Below are 18,064 nucleotides of genomic sequence, written 5' to 3'. Positions count from 1 at the left end.
GTGGTTAGCATGCCCGTGTAACTAGGGTATTAAGTGGGTCATAGAATTTAACATCAGAGAAGTATTCGTCTGGCTATTTATAACCTCATGCAAAAATATCATACCTCTTCGTTCAAGTGTCATAAAGTTATCGCAGCAGCAAGCAGATGCACGGCAGCAAGTTTGCTGCCGCGTAGGAGTAGCACTGGCTGTGACCCACCAGTGATCCTCAATGCAGTGAACGTGTTAAAAAGCATGTTGAAAGCCAGAAATTTTTGCAAAAATGTTATGATGTGTTTCTGTGGTAAAAGCATGTTCAGCAGGTGCGTTTTGCAGTCAGCTTGCCTAACGTGCACTATTACCACCACGTGCTGTTTTTTTATGTATTGGCATTTTGCCACACACCATGCCAGTGGTATTCCTACTCAGTGGTTACCTCAGAAAGAGAAGTGAGCATTACTGGGTACACTTCTGCTTCCGCAAGTAACAGTGACAAAATGTGGGGTCGCTACAGCAGTAGGCGTAGTCAAAACCAATGATTCTAACTAGCTGGCCAGGAACTGGCAATAGATTACCCTCCGTGATGGCAAAACCAGCTTCTTGCACTGTCACTCAAAAACAATGTGCCTATGCTTGCACCGTAAATGGTTGCTAGTGCTACATGGCAAAGCAGCTAATAACATGCAGAGGCCTACCTTTCAGATTGCTGCGTGCCATGACACTACCAATGCCATGCTGAACGCGCTAAGTGCTTCATCGTGCAACGTTTCTCTACTCACAACTCGTGCACTGGATTGTATTGGATTAGCTCGATTTTTGTATGGCAGAAGATGCAAAGGCTCTCTGCACATAGGGTTGGTGGTAACTGCCGCCTGGCACTGGCAGAAAGTCCTCTTAGTTGTGGCCTCTGAGATTGCACGGTGCGGTGCCAGGTAATCTCGAAGGCCACGCCTTGGCACAGCTTTGGAGCAGTTTCGCTCATTTGTAGCATGGCTGTAGCAGCTTTGATGAACTGTACCTGCTTGGCGTAATTGTAGCAGCTTTTCCATCACTGTGTTGGTTTATAGTAGCCAGCTCTCACTCCAGCCTGGCTGCTCATTCCTCGTCCATCTCCTCGGCGCGGCGTTGCTTTATGGTAGTCCACTCCCTCTCATTGAATCTCTACAGCTGCTGTGGGCCTCTGTGCTCACTTGTGAGTTTCAGTGAAGCTGTTTGAGGACAGTTGCCAACTGATTGATGCTGATGCCCAAGCTCAAGTCTACAGGACTGCTCAACCACTCTGTTTGCAGTGGCGTCTAACCTTTGGAATGACATTTCGGTGAATTCCATAGCAATGGCATTCACAGTTCTCGGGACTGTCCTCCTACACAGAGTTCTCGATGCCATAACCTGCTGTGATAATCAAGTGATATATCCAGCAGTAATATGTATATGTCGAAGCCAAGCAGGAAACCTTGCGTGCTTATTCATGAAAGCCATTGTGGGGCAGGGCACACGTTAACTGGAACCAGGCCACAGTTCATCATCATAAGAGATGGAGCATGGATATTGGAGACATGGAGACCATCTACAATCATCTGACCATTGTTGTGCTGGGGGTGATAAGTTGTGTCGCCATCGGTGCTGCCGTCGAGATAAGCCTCGCCATATCCTTCCCTGTCCAGCAACGGCACATCTATTGACATTTCCTTTGCCGCACACAAAGCAAAATAACACCTTCACCAAAGCCCAACCTACCGAAACCGGCAAGGTGTCTCAATGATTGCAACAAGGCGCACCTCAGTGTAAGAGGAAGATTGGCTTAGCGGTGATGGAATACTGGTGGTGAGGACTTTGTGAAAGGGACTTTCTTGCTCTGCTTACGAGACAGTAGAGACGTATTTACATAGAAAGTAACCTTCAGACATGTGGTTCCAATCGGAAGACAGATACACTGCCAAGTACACATGCCAAAAAGCTGGAGTTGCAAAACTGCACCACCACAAATAAAGTAGCACACGAACGAGTTCAATGTTGAGGCCACAGCCCCAAATCACTTCGTCATCAGCAGACACTGCACTACATGCATTGCTCTGCACTTTTGCATACGATTGAATTTCCTTGGAACTGCAGTGCAGCTGCTGAAATTCTACAAAAGAATTTGCATTGCTTGCTATTCACTACAAGCACTTGAAAAAGGGACTAGGTCTAAATACGAACTGCACTGATTTGGCCACCATTCACATCTGGCTTACTTGAAGGAATGCAAGTGTGGTCAACATATCTGCTTATTGGCTTGGTTTGCATGCTGCCATTTTGGGGGTCAGCTTTTTATAATGTTCTGAGTTCACTGTTATTTAGCTAAACTATTAGTTATGTAGTAAAATCTGACAGCTTGTTTTAAAGCTGACCTGCTTGGCCTTTGGCTTGGAAAGGAGGCAATATACTTCCAGTCTAGGATGGGATGACCCAATGCCTTGTCTCCAGCTGATGAGCCGTGTGACAGCAGTTGGCTTTTTTTCAACAAGGCCAGGGCTGGGCAGTATCTTAGATACTATCTTAAGATACTCTTTGAGTATCTTGTATATGTATCATGATACATTCAGAAAGCCGTGTATTAGTGTGTATTTTTGATGCATCAGGTTGATGTATCGTGTATCTTAAGATACAAGATGCTGAAATCAAGATCCACAGTGACAGCCACTCACTGAAAAATAGGAAATGTTGGTAATAATGTTTCTTCTAACAGACAGCAATGTTATTTTAACATGTATTTCTAATAAAGAAACATTACCAGAAATATGAACACAGTGCCAACTTCATTCATTAAAATAACCTTATTGAGCGCCCTGCGATTTGGTGGGGTGGGCCTGGACCCCACCTAAGTTTCGGCCAAGGGTTTTTGGCCCTTGGCTGCTTCCTCGGCTTGCTGGACAGCCCAGAGTTAGTGCTGCAGGTCCGAGCTGAGTAACGCGGACTCTCAGCGCGTGTGGAGGCTGTCGCTGTTTGAGGCTGCATCACCGTTATTGTGTATTATACCCATACATTCCCATAGGATATGCTCTATGGTGGCTCTAGAGTCGCAGTGTCTGCACTTGTCAGTCGTGTTTAAATCTTGGCGTATTAGGTGCGTGATAGCTGGGCTCGGATAGGATCTGGTCTGTAACTGCCGCCATTCGACAGACTGATTTTTGCTTAATTTTGGATGCGTCGGCGGGAGTGTGCGCCACTGCAATCTATGGTATTGTGTAATTTCGTGAAATCTGGTCATTCGATCTTCCCACTCCCTCTCATCCGTAGTTGGTGAGGTGGGGCTAACTAAGGCTCGGTCCGTAAGCTCTCGAGCCATGTGGTGCTCCACCTCATTGCTCCTGTCTGGTAGTGTATGAGGGGGTGTCCAGATGAGATGAATACTTTTGTCGGGGTTATTACCTAATTTTAGGAGTCGTAGTGCCTCTGGGGAGATTTGACCGTTGTTTCGTATCACCGTCTGGGGAATCGCTGATGATTATGGCCGCTTGTGTTTGTGCTATAGACGAGAAAACCATGGCCAGGCGGCGCTACTGCGCCTCCTGACAGCGCCCCCAATGTGGAAACGTGATGCAGCGCGGTCGTGCCGTGGCGCGGTCTCCGCTTTGTTTACACCGGTTCGCCCGCGTGTTTCTTCGCTGCTCGTTCTCACGGTGCTCAGTTTTCGACGGCGGCAGATCGCCTGCTTGCGCAACAGCGACGCAGAGATTGCAATGCGGTTTCAAGAAGGCTGCCAACGCGGACAGATTCTTTCGTGGCGGCAAGCTCACGAAAGGGGAGCGTCTGCTTCCGCACGTGTACGGCTTTCAACAAATCGTGGACGGTGATGTGACAGTGAAAGCCAAGTGCGTGTCACAGGTGTCCAAGATCGTATACGATGTCGATTTAGAGGTATACACCAAGTTCAGAAGTTTAGCCACTTTATTTCTATATGATGCAGGCACAAAGCGGTCATGCATACTTGCAGAGATGTGGAGGGACGGTGACGATTGCCGTTAGTTTCCTCGGTGGCTGAGTGCACGCACACGGCTGCTCTCATTTTGTGCTTCCCCCTTTTGCTGCTAAATTTCTTGGCTGGAGCATTAGTAAATTACACGTTTGTGTTCGTTCTGATTTGCGCGGAGCTGTCAGCGAACAACGGCAAGCGTTATCGATGTCTTTGCTTCGCAAAGCCTGCTTGTTTTTGTAAATTCGCATGCTTTTGGATGGCTCCCAGGGAGTGTCATCAGCACTGCGAGCACAGAAAGAACACATGTATTAGGCACAAATGAGCATGGAACGTTACTAACGAGAGAGACCATCTTCCCACCTTCAACAACGTGGCCTAGCCTATAGCTCATTATACACTCTCAGGCTTAGGTTCAGGCAAATCACAAATTAAGCTGTTTTTGGCAAACTGTACATGCCTTTAATACATGGTGATTCGGAGATGCTAGTGCCTGTAACTTGTGATGCCTATTTCTTGCCCCAATAACGTCACTGCGTGGCACGAAGAGAACTGCATTATAAAGCTAACGCAGTAATGTGGGAAGTTGGGCGAGTTGGTGATTAATCATCATACCGTGTTGGTGAAGCAGTGCACTGACCAGTACAAATAGGAGAGACACAAGCACAGCGAGTGTCTTGTATTGATGTGTGTGTCTGCCTTGTCCTGGTCAGTACGCTGCTTCACCAGAACACTAAAGCAGTTTCCTTCCCAGGATACACGAAATCCTAGAACACAACAGCCAAAACACACATCTGCTCAAAATTAACAATTTAAATACTACATAGGCGCATATTGCTTTGAATCATGCTACAAAAAATATTTAGTGTATATCATGCCTTATTCAATGCAGATGTTGGAGTCATTGCAACTCATCGCATTAATCAGCAAGGTGCGTTTTCACTGCTAATGAGGATCGGCTCGTACAGACTGCTCCGCGAAATGAACCCAGACCACGTTAACAGGCCTTAGGACCAACAGCACGAGCGCAAGCATTAGAGATACATGCCTCACCAAAGCAAATCTAGTGCCTCGTCGGGCGAACAGCTAAAGTAAGCTTGCACCGATGGCCGGCTACTACAGGAAACGAAGGTTTTTGGCAGGAAGAGTGAATCAGCAAGAATGTGCAAGGTGGTAATTGCCTTAAAGCAAGCTTGGATATTGTGAACTTAGAAAGCATGGCCAAACAACAAACATAACGCGCACGTCTCGATCGGCTGCTTTTCGATCTGCCGCTTACCGACGCACGCGACGACCGCGGCTTGCATTAAATGCTGTCTGCTATCAGACAAAACTAGCGCGCGTCCCCTTTCGTTACCTGCACAACTAGTAAATTAAGTTGCAGCGTTTGGAAAATGGAAATAATTCTCTAAAGCTCGTCCATGCCGATTGCGAGTGAAGGCACAGTAGAATCAAATAAATTCGGGGGTTTTAACTGCCAAAACCATGCAAAACCACTAAATCATTATGAGGCATGCTGTAATGGTTAGTCTCAGGAATACTTATTACCTCCGGGGGTTCTTTAACGTGCACAAAAATCAAAGCACGCGGTAACAAGGGCGTTCTTGCACTTCGCCCCTATCGAAATGCGGCCGCTGTGGCCGGGAATCGAGCTCGCGTCGTCAAGCTCAGCGTCGCAACACGCATGCATTTACCGCTAACAAGCAGCGGATGTCAACACAATTCAACAACGCGGCATGACTAAACAAACGGTTGGGCGCTAAAAACAGGCATATCACTATTCCGTTTCATCGAGCAGCCACGATATTGCACGCGAATACGAAAGTATGGTGCTTACTTGACTCGGCGCACTGCAATTATCCATGCTTGTCGTCTGACCTTCTCGTACCACTTTCCCGGAAATCTGTAGAATTTCACAGGCGGCGTTCGACCTTTCGTGTTTTCGAGGCTGTTATGGCAATCAACAATACAGCAGTATTGCGTGCCACCTTTCCTTGCTTATGAGGTCGCACTCGCCATCGCAAAAACAACACGCCCGAGCCAGCACGAGCGCTCCCGCCGAACAGATCACGGGCGCACGCTCGCGCAGCGACGACCCTCGAAACTTCCATCAGTCCGCTAGGGGAGCATTCGGCGCTGGTGCCGCGCGGGCAAACTTTAGGTTGCCTCGTCTATGGCTAACGCTATAGCTATTTCCTCTGTGGTTTCTACGTGTAGCGTGTTGACTGTAGCACTCGTGCATTTTCCCTCATAATTTATCACCACTGCTGTGTAGGCGCGCTTGTGTCTGTGTCTAGCTGTGTCTACAAATGTGGTGTCCTTGCTGTTACCGAATTTCAACTTGAAACTTTTAAATTTCAGACTTTGTGAATTGCAAGTACCAGCCACCTCAATATTTTTTTAGAAGATAGGATGCTCCGCAATGCTATCAAAAACAAAAATTATGTGGTGAACTATATTAAAAACGGCCACTGTCATATTATTTTTCACTTTAGCACATGATAAATCAGTTTCAGAACACCATCATGTCAATAGGAATATTGGTTACCATTTTTTAACTTTTGAAATTTATTTTCTGCAGGGACCCGTCATGGTAGCTTAGTGGCAATGGCATTGCCTTGCCGAGCTCGAGCTCTGCGGTTCAATCCCAGCCACCGGAGCCACATTTCGATGTCAGCGAAATGCAAAAATGCTCTGGTAGTTAGATTTAAATGCACATTAAAGGATCTCAGGTGGTCAAAATTAATCCAGTCCCCCCACTATGGCATGCCTCGTCACATCATAGTTTTGCCACATAAATCCCAATTTAATCTCGTTTCTTTATAGCATGTGTTGCAACTGCAGAAATGAAATCGGCCACTATTCACAAAATACCCTTTTGTTATGAATTGTGTGTGTGTAGGGCTAGTTTTGAGCATTAGGAACAGAAAATATGCTGTGAAATGCATTGCTATTCCAGTTGGGTTCCCCACACTGCACTTTCCAGTTTGTGGAAGCATGTTATCTTTTACAGCAATGGATTTCACTGTAGACTTTGAATACCCTGAGTGCACTTTACAAGCGGAGATCTTGTCGCAAGCCTCAGAAGCAGGTGCCGCATACACAAGAGAGAGAATAAACTTTATTTGCACACATGGAAATTCTGTTGCTCCTAAAGGCAGGGCATCGCAAAGGCTCAGGACCCCTAGTCCAAGGCGCCACTAGCCCTTGCCATCCTCTCTGCCCTTTGGACAAGCCTAAGCTGGTTGTCATGGGCCGAGCTGGGCAGCAGTGCCTCCCATTGTTCCTTTGTGTTCTTCATTGTGTAATGTACACTCCACATGATGTGGAACAGAGTTGGTGTGGTCCCACATCATGGGCATATATCTCTATGCTGTGGAATAGAATACATGTAGCCTGTGTAAGTTTGTGTTTGTATTTGTCCGGAGTCGGCGTAGTGCTGCAGACTCCATCGCAACAATGTTTTATTGCACTTATTATGCTTGTAGCTGTAAACTGGGGCTCGCCGCCTTGCTGTTTGAACTCACGTGATAAAAACTTCTTGCCTGATGATACCACAATTGCTGCATTTACTTATTCAGCAGTTTGCCATCTTGAATTATCTGGATGCCGTGAGTTGGAACATGGCTGTCATTTCAATTAGCTAGCAGCCTCAAAGGGCGTACAAGTGAATGCGGCAACCACTTTCGATCTGGAGCCTCTGTGTCAACTATATGTGAGTCGAGCTATGTTTTGCAATTTTCCCATAAAGGTTCATTGGTCTTTATTCTGGTGCCTTTAAAGCTGAAGACCTTGGAAAGAGTGGATCTACGCCCTTATTCAGCTCTGAATGGTTATTGACATGTAAACAAGACATGTTGAATAGTTACGGTGCTGTTTCTACTTGCTACAGATCAAAAGTTGTCAGTAGCAAATTTTCTCCTGTACACCGCATGATAATGCCGAGGACCTTGACGACACTAATATTGGTAGACTCGTCGTTCAGAACGCTGTATTTTTGTTCGGCAATATCTTCCCACAGCAGTTTTGAAAACGCAGTCCAAAGACGTTCTTGATCTTAGACATGACCTGGACGATCTTGAAAAATCGGCTTGCAAGCTTTTCCCAAGTTGTCGACGGTGTTCATCGCACAATGTTCAGCAGCAAAAAGAGCAAGGGTGGGTTCTGCTTGCAGCACAAGACTTGGGTGTTACACGTGGCATGACATCACTTATAGCAGCAAGCTGCTGAAGTCCTTCGAGTGGTGTGCTTATCAATGCTCGCTTTCTTTGCCTCGATAGTACATTTTCGAAATTTGCAAGAACACCTTGATATCGCCATGAGCCACTCCTTGTATTTATCCTCTTTAACTCAGCAGTCTCTGAAGCGCTGTTCGTACATTTTGCTCTTGTCTGCCACGTTGTCTGAGTCTACTAATCCTAAAACTATTTGTATGCTACGCTCTTACTTTTCGCAATCAGAGCACTGATAAAGAGGAATTACCAACCACACATAGAAACGCTAAGGGTTCAATGAAACACTGCAGCACATGCAAAAACAATGTCTGAAGTCAGTGGTCACAGAGGCAGTCCGATGATCACAGGATCACGGTGTGGCCATCCCGATGAATGGAGCACAGTCGATCCTCCGCACTAGCTTGGCATCAGTACACTTCTTTTTTCTTAAAAAGAAGAGTCTCTACCAACTCTTTTCGAGATGCATCTGCTCGTTGCACATAGGATAACCTTTTGGGTGGTAACATGGACTCTCTTGGAATCACAGTACCGGCGACTCCTTCATAGTACCGGTGACTCTTTTTCAAAGAGTACTGAGGTGTGTGTGCTACTTCCAGAGCAGGAGTTGATGCGACTACCTCAGTGGTCCATGCAAGTACCTCCTGGTAGTCACTGGAACCCCTTTGCAATGGCAACAATGACCCTTCCTAGCGTAGGCATCTGATGACAATGGTGGTGTACATGACTATCATGGCAAGAGTTGGTGAAACTACCTGTTGGTACTCAAACAGACCCTTTGCAGCAAGTGCGGTGACCTCTGCCTGGGCAGTCAAATAACCACCTCTGCGCTATGATGGAAGCTTGCAACATAATATTTTAGTTTGTGTGGGCAACAAATGTGTAGTTATTCAGCAGCTCTCAGCCACCATTTGATGTTATAATGAACTGCAATACCTTAAACAACTAAAAAAATGCTGAGCACATAGCACCACAGTGAGCGAAACACCAAGAGCGAAAGTTTCGCCATTATCATAGATATTAACGTCAAATGCATCAGTGAACTACACCTGGCAAAAATACACACAGCAGTCTGATTTACTAAATTGGAATGAATGGCCAACCTTGAAAAACGCTGTGCTTCAGTTGCAACATCCAGAATGTATTTTGTGAAGTGGCATACAAGGCATACTGAACAGCTGCAATATGTTCAAAGTTATCATGTAATATAGCGTTTGAGGCATTTGAGCCAGAATTTTATTTCTTTTCCACGACAAAGGGCTCATTTATTTCAATATGCCAAGGAGGCATGTGTGGACAGAGTAAGTAAATTTCAATATTGATATTAAACAACAAATTCAAAATATCACCAAATCAAAGCAATCATACTGCACAGATGCAAGTGGAAGAAAAGAAATATGCCTAAAGACTGGGTAAATGCAAAACAGGGCATGATGAATAATGCCGGTTCAAAATCCATGTGTAGCCTGCATAGTAACCTCCTGAGACCCTAGACATGACGTACTAAAAACCAGTAATTTTTTTTAAATAATTGAATTTATCAGAGTACAGAGATACTTCTGATGTCAATCTTTATTTTCTATGATGGTTCATTGAAAAGTAATCAGATGTGCAATATATTGCACACTGGGACTAAGTTGTCGAAAAAAAACATGGAACATGATGTCATAAACACGCTTTCATTGACCCCTCTGGTCTCATTTCTTGTGAAATACTTTGAAGCAGTTGTGGCCAGCTGTCAAGCACAAGAATAGGTGACACTTGCAGCATTGGAACTTGGTCCTTTCGCAGCAGCCAGGGTTCTGACCCCTGCTTGCAGACTTTTGGTCCACGAGCCCTGGCATGTGTGACACGATCAGTGTGTGCACGGATGGTGACAAAAGTGGCACAACTGCTGGCTTCTGCAGTTGCAAGGCTTTGCAGTCACTTTCAGTTGAGGCAAACCCCTTGTCAGAGGCAAGCAGAAAATGGGCGAGCTTAAAGTCCAGCAGTTGCATGATGTTTTTCCTCGGTGTGTCCAGCTCTCGGTGGTCTTGCTTGTAAAGCAGCCAAGAGTTCACAACTCCGGCATCCATCATGAAGACGAGGGTCCGAATCGTCCACTTCTTTGTGCGCATGGTACTGGGGTAGTAGCTCAGCATTCTGTTGCAGAGATCAACACCCCCCATATAAGTGTTGTACTCTGCAACAACTCCTGCTCTCTTGACAGCCACTTTCTTTCGCTCCTGTTTTGAAAATCGTGTGCTCTCATCCACAGGCTCCATGCCCACGTGGGTGGAGGCCAACACGATCGGTTTGTTGTCATACCAGTTCGTGATGCGTATGTTAGAGACAGTGCCAACACACTGAGAGATTGTCCCACGACCTTCCGTACGCATTTCCCGGTCACCTCTTGAGCCCTTTCGAAAGCCATGATTTCATGATTGTCCCTGTCCCCCTGAGATTCTTATCAGCCAATGACTCAAGAGGATGCGTTTCTGTAAAATATCTGTCGAAGTACAGCGAGCTTCCACACGGTGAAGTCCCTGCAAGCTTCAGCACAATGGCAGCAATGATTCCATGTTGTTTCTTTTGTGCGAGCCTTCCTTTTCTATGAAAGATTTCAAAATCTAAGACAAGGCTTTGAGGGCTTGCCAAGATAAAGTTCTTCAGGTCTGGTTCCTGGGGTTGGGCTTCCCAGGAATGAACTGCTTCGCTGGACACTTACCGGTGAAGGGAATAATTTGCTTGTCAATGCAGATGTTTGGTGAGCGCGGCAGAGTGAGGCCAGTGTTTCTAATGATGTCAAGAAGAGGACGGACTTTCCGTAGCCGATTGGCTTCTTTATCTTTGTCGGAAACAGCATGGTCGTTGACGACCGTGAGGTTCGACCGGATGAGAAAAAACCGATCCGTGGTTATTTTGTCGGCTACTGTGGCGACACGCGTTCCTTGGCTCCATTACATTCTCGCTTGAGGATAACCCAAGCAGCTCATGAGCAATGTAGCTCCTAGGAATACCTTCATTTCCCCAGGGGATGAGTTCATCGACCGTCCTGTGCGCTGGAGGTACGAAACTTCAGTCATTTCGTAGAGAAGTTGAAATGCCTGCTCATCCATGTATCTTGTGTAGTACTGATTTGCAAACCAGCCATCTCTTTCGTCGGCCGTAGACGACGGTACATCAGGTACGTCGGGAAGGACGGATGCGTAGACTTGCTTCCGAGGCCACCTTTCGCGAGATGGCATGACTGGGTTGGAAACACCGTTATCGACATCGGTGTTCAAATCATAGCGGCAGTCATGCTCTTCTTCATCTGCACTAAATATAACAATTGATATATGGGGACAGAAGTGGGATGCAGTAAAATTTTAAAATGAACGACATGCACGAAATTTTACCTAGAATTCGGCCGCACTGCTCATTCGCTTCTGCACCATCCGAGGGATCTTCCGAATCTGACAAGTCCAAGTCGGAATTGTTCCCATTTGCTGCAATCCTCTCAAGAATTTTGAGGGCAGAAGCATTGGCGGCATCTAAAGAGATTTTTTATTATTTGCAATAAATAGACTCCTAATTTCAATAGAGAGAAAGAGCAAATCACAATGATGGGTTCTGCCAAATGTAGTCACAAAGAGTCAACATTGTCCTGACGTGCAACCTGTTGCACATCAAATTTACGAGTGAAATGTGTGGTCTCCATCTATAGCAGTGCTCCGCCGGAAGTCACCTAGACCACCGCGCGGGTCCGAGGATCCGAGCCCCTCAGGGGGTACGATCAGCTCAGCCGCGTGTGTAGCGTGTGCCCGAAGCGGACGCTCGTTCCGTCTCCTCTGGGAGCGAAACAGAGCGCCGCAAGAAGGGCCAGAGTAAAGGAAGGCGTTTATTATACGACCACCTTGGCGTTCAGGATATCTGTTACACCCGTATCGGCGCGGGGCCCATGAGCTGAAGCTCCCGCAAGTCAAGGGTGACACTCAGTGTCTCAAAAACGCGGTAACATGCCGCTATACGGGAGGATGGCTCCCAACGGCCGCGCTACCAGGGCAACATTCCTTCAGCTCAAAGTAGCCTCCGAGGGCGACTTGGCGCAGTACAACCGCGCACGTCAAGTGAGCCGTGTCTCTTTGGCGTAGCCTTCAGAACAGGAGCAGCGAATTGGTACGAAACTGCCTCGGGTTGAGGACCTTTGGCAAGACCGGCCAGCCAAAGGAGTGACCGGGAGAATCGGAAGTCAGTACGCACCATTTCGCTGTCCGAGAGCGTCTCCCTGCGTTGCCGCTTCTTGGTCGGCTTGAGCCGCCAGGAGAGAGGGAACGCGAGTTCCCACCCAAACAGACCAATCGGGTGAGCCCCTGGACCGTTCGGGGGTGGACAGCAGCAAGTGTTTTATGGTCCCGGTGCTGTTCGGCCCCTTCAGAGGAACGAGAGAGAGGGAAAGCAGTAGACCGCGCGCGCGAAGTTCGAAAGCGACCTCACTGCGCTGCGGCTCCTATGCCCAAAACGTGCTGCGCTATGGTGCTGCAACGAAATGGACAATGTAGTCCCTATGCTCTCCCCTCCTAAATCGCCCTTCCACAGGCCTGACGTGGTCAGACCAGCGGGGTGCGCGCAAACCTCAGCTCAGCCCAAACAGATTTCTACAATCACTCGCAAACAGTGCCATGCATACAAAGGAAACACCACAGGAAACCATTTGATAAAGTTACATCCGTATAATATTCTTATGAGTCACGGCATATACCAAAGGAAAAACACACACACAAATAAACAAAAAAAAAAGAAACAGCAACACAGGAGCAGGGGAAACGGTAATAATGTTCCACCCCAACGAAGATTATTTAGCTACACACAGAAATGCGTATATTGTTGTAAAAGTTAAACACAAAAGACAGAATCATAACACGACAAAACAAAACGATTATAATAATGTTGGCCAGCACAAAGAAAATGGCACTCACGGGAGTCCCATAAGGCTGTGTCCGTGCCCACGCTCCCCTGCGGAATGCCCGGTCACGGTCACGAAAGTCCCCCCAGTTCGCGCATCAGTTCTTCAGCATGACGCGGTGGCGTGGGGCAAGCTCCGCAGCATGTCAGTTTGGTCTCGTCGCCTGGTGCCGCACTCTCCCCGATAGCTGCCGCCAGGCTTGCCGCACCGACCATTGCCGTGACCCCGGGGTTCTCCTGTATGCGTTGCCGCCACACGGCTGCCAAATCTGAGTCTGCAATCTGAGGAACGCTTGGTGGCGGATTGCGGTCGCCAGCACCAGCCTCGAAAAGGGCCCTTTCTCGAGCCCGGTGCAGAGATCCTCTGAAATGGCTCTGAAAGTAGACCGGCGTGGCACATTGCCGGCAACAGCGGACACCATCCGGAAGGGGGAACTGCGCTGCCGCCGAGCCGCTCCTTTTGGTCACCGTGTGCCTACGGAATGGATGGGGTGCCAGGCTCGCCTCCCGATCTCGGCGAACCCGCCTCTGTGCTTTCCATGGGGCGCTACTGCAGAAGGTCAGGGGCGGTGCCCCATCTCGCTGGCACGTCCAGGTGGCCACACTACTCGCAGCCCAGTCCTACTGCCGAGCACTCGTCTGGCCTGGCTGGCGGTTCCTCTTAGATGTCCGGCTCTGCCGAGGGGCCAGGCCGGCCTCAACCGGGCCAAGCCTTTCGTTTGCCCTTGACCCTGGATGCTGCAGAACGGGGTCGCCGCTCGTGGAGGACTGCACAGCCATAGATGGTGCACCTTGCGCTTCGAGGTCAGGCAAACAAGTGCCTGCGCACATTGCGCAGGAGTTATGGTGGCACCCGGAAACAACGCGGGAAGCTTCCCCATTGGCCTATCTGTCTCAACCTCCATTGAGGCGGCCACCAAGGCACACCACCGCAGTACACACACACAAACGGCGGTTCAAAATTGCGCTCAAGGAATTGGGCCAGGACCGCTGGCGCAGCCCTATCCCGTTACTCTTCGACAGGGCCGACGCCGTAAAACATCCCCCCGCCAGCCAGGGGAAGTGAGGTGGGTCCCACGCCGCGGGCTGCAGTGGGTTTCGCTCACCTTTCCCCGGGAAGGTGCGAGCAGAGGCACAGTTGGGGATGCTACCTCCGATCTAGGGCGTGCAACAAAGCGCGCACATACACTCGCCCCGGGCACGGGCGCAAACACGCACGCACACATCACCCCCACGCAACACGTTAACAGAAATGCCGCCGGACACGGACACGCGCACACAAAGCGGCTGCAGTGGCGTCGGAGAGCCTGACAAAAGAAAACCACAGCAAGTGTCTTGCACGCCTTTTCGGCAGTCACTCCCGCTGCCGCCTTTAACTAGCCGCACAACCACACCACAACCCTGCAACACTGTTACGATGGTCCTCCCGCATGCGCACATCCGGAAGCAACAGCCAGGCAACCGCAGCTTCCCCCTCGAGGGGAAAGCAGTAGCCGACGTGCAAACTGGCCTCCCAAACAAACAAAAACACCTACAAAACAAAATGGCGACTCTCCCGCCGCGTTCCCGCAACGGCTCCCGCCCCAAGTGGGCCGGCGAAGAAAACCCCCGACACAGCACTGGTAGCATGTTGCCTACACGGAAAATTGCGGTGTTCGTCGCTATTTACAGCAAGGCAAACAAGAACTCATACATGCTTATTGGAAAGTAACAGCACTTACATGGACAACAAGAAAAGTATTTACGCATGAGTAATACCCAATCGCATATACACAATGAAGGGAACATGCACTTTGAGCAAAATTCCTTAATATGGGCTGCAGCAAGACCTCTTTTCGGAGGGAATGCCCGTCGAGAAAGAAGCTTGCCGACTGAGGCTGCGCGTTGCCTGAGGGCCTTCGGTGGCGGAGAGGGTCTGCCTACCAGCACGATATCACCCAGGTGATCGCTTCCTCAGACTGTACTGTTTGTGGTTGGCCACAACGTGCGTGCCCCGTCGTTGGCGCCTTGTGCGAACGGGCTTGGCATATTTCTAGTATGTTGTTGACTTTTCATGGGATCAATCAGATGTTTTAAAAGATGCCATGCTCGAGCGGTACTGAGATTGCCTCTGAGACCTTCGCATATCTGCTGCCAATTCTGCCTACAAAGTTGTTGGCTATAATCCTGAATTTGTTTTGCAAGCTCAGATATCTTGTTTTGGAGCTTTTTATTGCATTTTTGCTGAACGTATCATTTCATGAGACTCATGTGCTTCTATCATATGGGCCAATTTTGAGTCCATAACTGGGACTTGTTCTGGGCTATATTCCTTGGTACACGCCGCTTGGTCCTCGAGGACCTGTGCTGTCCAGGTTCGCGTATCCACTGGCCCAGTTTCTTGGTTTGTTTCCCGTTGTTTTCTGAATTTATCCCAGTTGATTAGCTTATGCTTTATTCTTGTTCGAGGCACTTGGGGACCTGAGACTTGAACTTCGATAATATAGTGGTCACTGCCTAAAGTATGTGTTGTTCTATTCCATTCCAAATTTTTGATGCGTCTGCCCATCGTGAGGTCCAGACTTGTGTCCATCATTCCAGCTGTACCTTGTCTGGTGGGGCAATCGAAATCATTGTACACCATGAGCTGAAACTGTTGAGTTTGTGTCATAAGAACCTCCCCTCTGCCAGAAGTTTTCTGGTATCCGCAGTTAAAGTCTCCGGCCACTATGATTGATGTTTTATTTGCCGCTGTGATTATTTGCACTATTAGGTTAGCGCAGCGCGTTGCTGGCATGCTCGGTGGATTATAGATATTGGCGATGAGCAAGGAATCCTGTTGAATGTCGACTGGGATTACTTCAAGGACTACGTTTTGGACTTTGTGTGGGAATGCAAGTTGTGTGTGCCTTATGAATTGCTTGATAGAGGTGGACACAACTGGAGCACTATAATTTGGTGAGTCATAAGCAGTGTATCCCGGGAGCGAAACACTAATTTTAGGGTCCTGTAGCAGAATTAGGTCTAGTGGGTGTTCCTCATTTAGTATGAGTTGTATTAGCGCTTCTCGTTTACGACGTATGCTACGACAGTTCCAATGCCAGAGTTTTAAAAAGGGAGGAGTAGTCTTCAATTTAAGTGCATCACCTGCCGTTTTGCTGGCCAGAAGTTTTGGAAGTGGAAGGGGGATGGGTGATTTGGGGTAGGGACACCGCCTGCATTTGGTTGATTGCCTCCACCACCATTAAGCTCATTTGTGTGCTGAGCTGGGTACAGAAGGTATCTAGTTTGTTCTCTAAAATTTTGAAGCTTTTGTCGATGAGGCAGTCCATGCGAGTTTCGAGTGTTGGAAATCGAGCCTCGAGTGTTTGTAGGCGAAGTTCTGCACAGACTTCCAAACCAGTTCCGCGTAATGATCAATGAACTTGGCATAATAACCCGCTAATCCTAAAAAGGATTGCAATGACTTAATACCTGTAGAAGCAGGCACATTCAGAATTGCTTTTACCTTGCTCTCCATAGGCGAAATGCCTTCAGTTGAAATTCTATGACCCAGAAATGTCAGTTCTCTAACGGAGAAGACACATTTTTCATTCAGTCTCATACCACTGTTCGAAATGCAAACTAGGACTTCTCTCAAGTTAGCATCATGCTCAGGCTTTGTCTGACCCCGTACCAAAATGTCATCAAGGTAACAGACAACATTCTTCCAACTCTACAAAATTTGTGACATCATTTTCTGAAACACTGCTGGCGCGGATGCCAAGCCAAAACAGACACACTTGAACCTAAATAAACCCTCATGGGTTATGAATGTAGTTAGATCTCTGCTATGTTCTTCCAGTAACAGCTGATGATAAGCAGATGCTAGATCTAGCTTGGAAAAATAAGTGGCACCATGAAACATCTAATAATTCCTCTACTTGTGGCAAAGGATACCCATCAATGACAATTGCCTTATTTGGTTCCCGTAGGTCTACACAGAGCCGGGTGGCTCCCTCCTTGCGCACCACGAGTGGAGACACCCACTCAGAAGCCTCTACGCGCTCGATGGCGTCACAGTCCTCGAGACGTCGCAGTTCATTTGTGACCTGGTCACGGAGAGCCCGGGGTAGTCTGCACAACTTTGAAGATACTGGTTTCACACCTTGCCGCCGATGAATTCGGTGCACAAAGTTTCTGACAAGACCCAACTCGCCACTGAAGAGGTGATCAAAACCCGGAGGTACACCTGTGGGGCTCTGTACTCAAGGAGGCGATGCCAGACGACATGTCAGCGACGTACCGTCGATCTGTATACCCAGGCGTTGGATGGCGTCTAGACCCAACAGCAATATTCCTGTAGACGTGATGTGGAATGTGACGGACCACGACCTTTGTAAAAACTGGACAGTGGCTTGAAACAGACCTTGAATGTTGATGCGTTGCTTGGAGAAATTTCTCAAGTCCACTGTTGTTTTTGACAGCGTGTGCTGTCCACCAAAGTGATTTCTAAAATCTTCGGCAGTCATCAATGACACAGATGCTCCTGTGTCCACCAGCATGGAGATGCTGCTAACTACGACCGGAACTTCCAAATCTTTTTTTAGTTTCAAAAGCGCTTACCGTCAAGACAGGTGCAGATGGCGGCCCTGCAGAAGTTGATGAAGACAGCATCTCTGCGGAAGAGACATGCTGCACAGTTGTTCGGGTTTTTCGGCATACTGAAGCGAAATGGCCCAACGTGTGGCAGGCGTTGCATTGCCGATTTCTTGCTGGACAATTCTTGGCAGTCGCGATATGCTTCGTGCTGCCACACCGATTGCATGCACCACGGTCGAAATTAAGGTCTTTCTTCGCATCCTGGTCTTCATCACGGTTCCCGGAGGAGCCTCGTGAGAAATGGTGACCATCTTGGCGGCTTCTCAGAAGAAGTCGGCCATCTTGGCGGCTTCCCGGAAGAAGTCTGCCATCTTGGCCCATCGACGGAACGCCATGTTGGGATGCCTCGATC

The 18,064-nt window shown here is 48.2% G+C and overlaps 1 protein-coding gene and 2 long non-coding RNA genes across 3 annotated transcripts in view; 2 read left to right on the top strand and 1 right to left on the bottom strand.

Annotated features, from left to right (window-relative positions):
• LOC140216761 (uncharacterized) overlaps positions 1-18,064 on the top strand; it is a 275,100-nt gene that overhangs the window by 86,186 nt on the left and 170,850 nt on the right. The window lies entirely within an intron of this gene.
• Positions 1-18,064, top strand: part of LOC126538461 (uncharacterized) — a 146,377-nt gene that overhangs the window by 31,830 nt on the left and 96,483 nt on the right. The gene's annotated exons all lie outside the window — the stretch shown is intronic.
• On the bottom strand, positions 3,892-5,822 carry LOC129386475 (uncharacterized). The gene is made up of 2 exons (XR_008613849.1): positions 5,772-5,822; positions 3,892-4,219 (listed from the first exon to the last, which is right to left on the bottom strand). It is a non-coding gene; the product is annotated as an uncharacterized lncRNA (long non-coding RNA).

Source organism: Dermacentor andersoni, chromosome 3 (genome assembly GCF_023375885.2).
Source record: "Dermacentor andersoni chromosome 3, qqDerAnde1_hic_scaffold, whole genome shotgun sequence".
NCBI classification, from domain to species: domain Eukaryota; kingdom Metazoa; phylum Arthropoda; class Arachnida; order Ixodida; family Ixodidae; genus Dermacentor; species Dermacentor andersoni.
The sequence above is the reverse complement of the archived record's forward strand: the minus strand, read 5'-3'. Positions and strand labels throughout refer to the sequence as shown.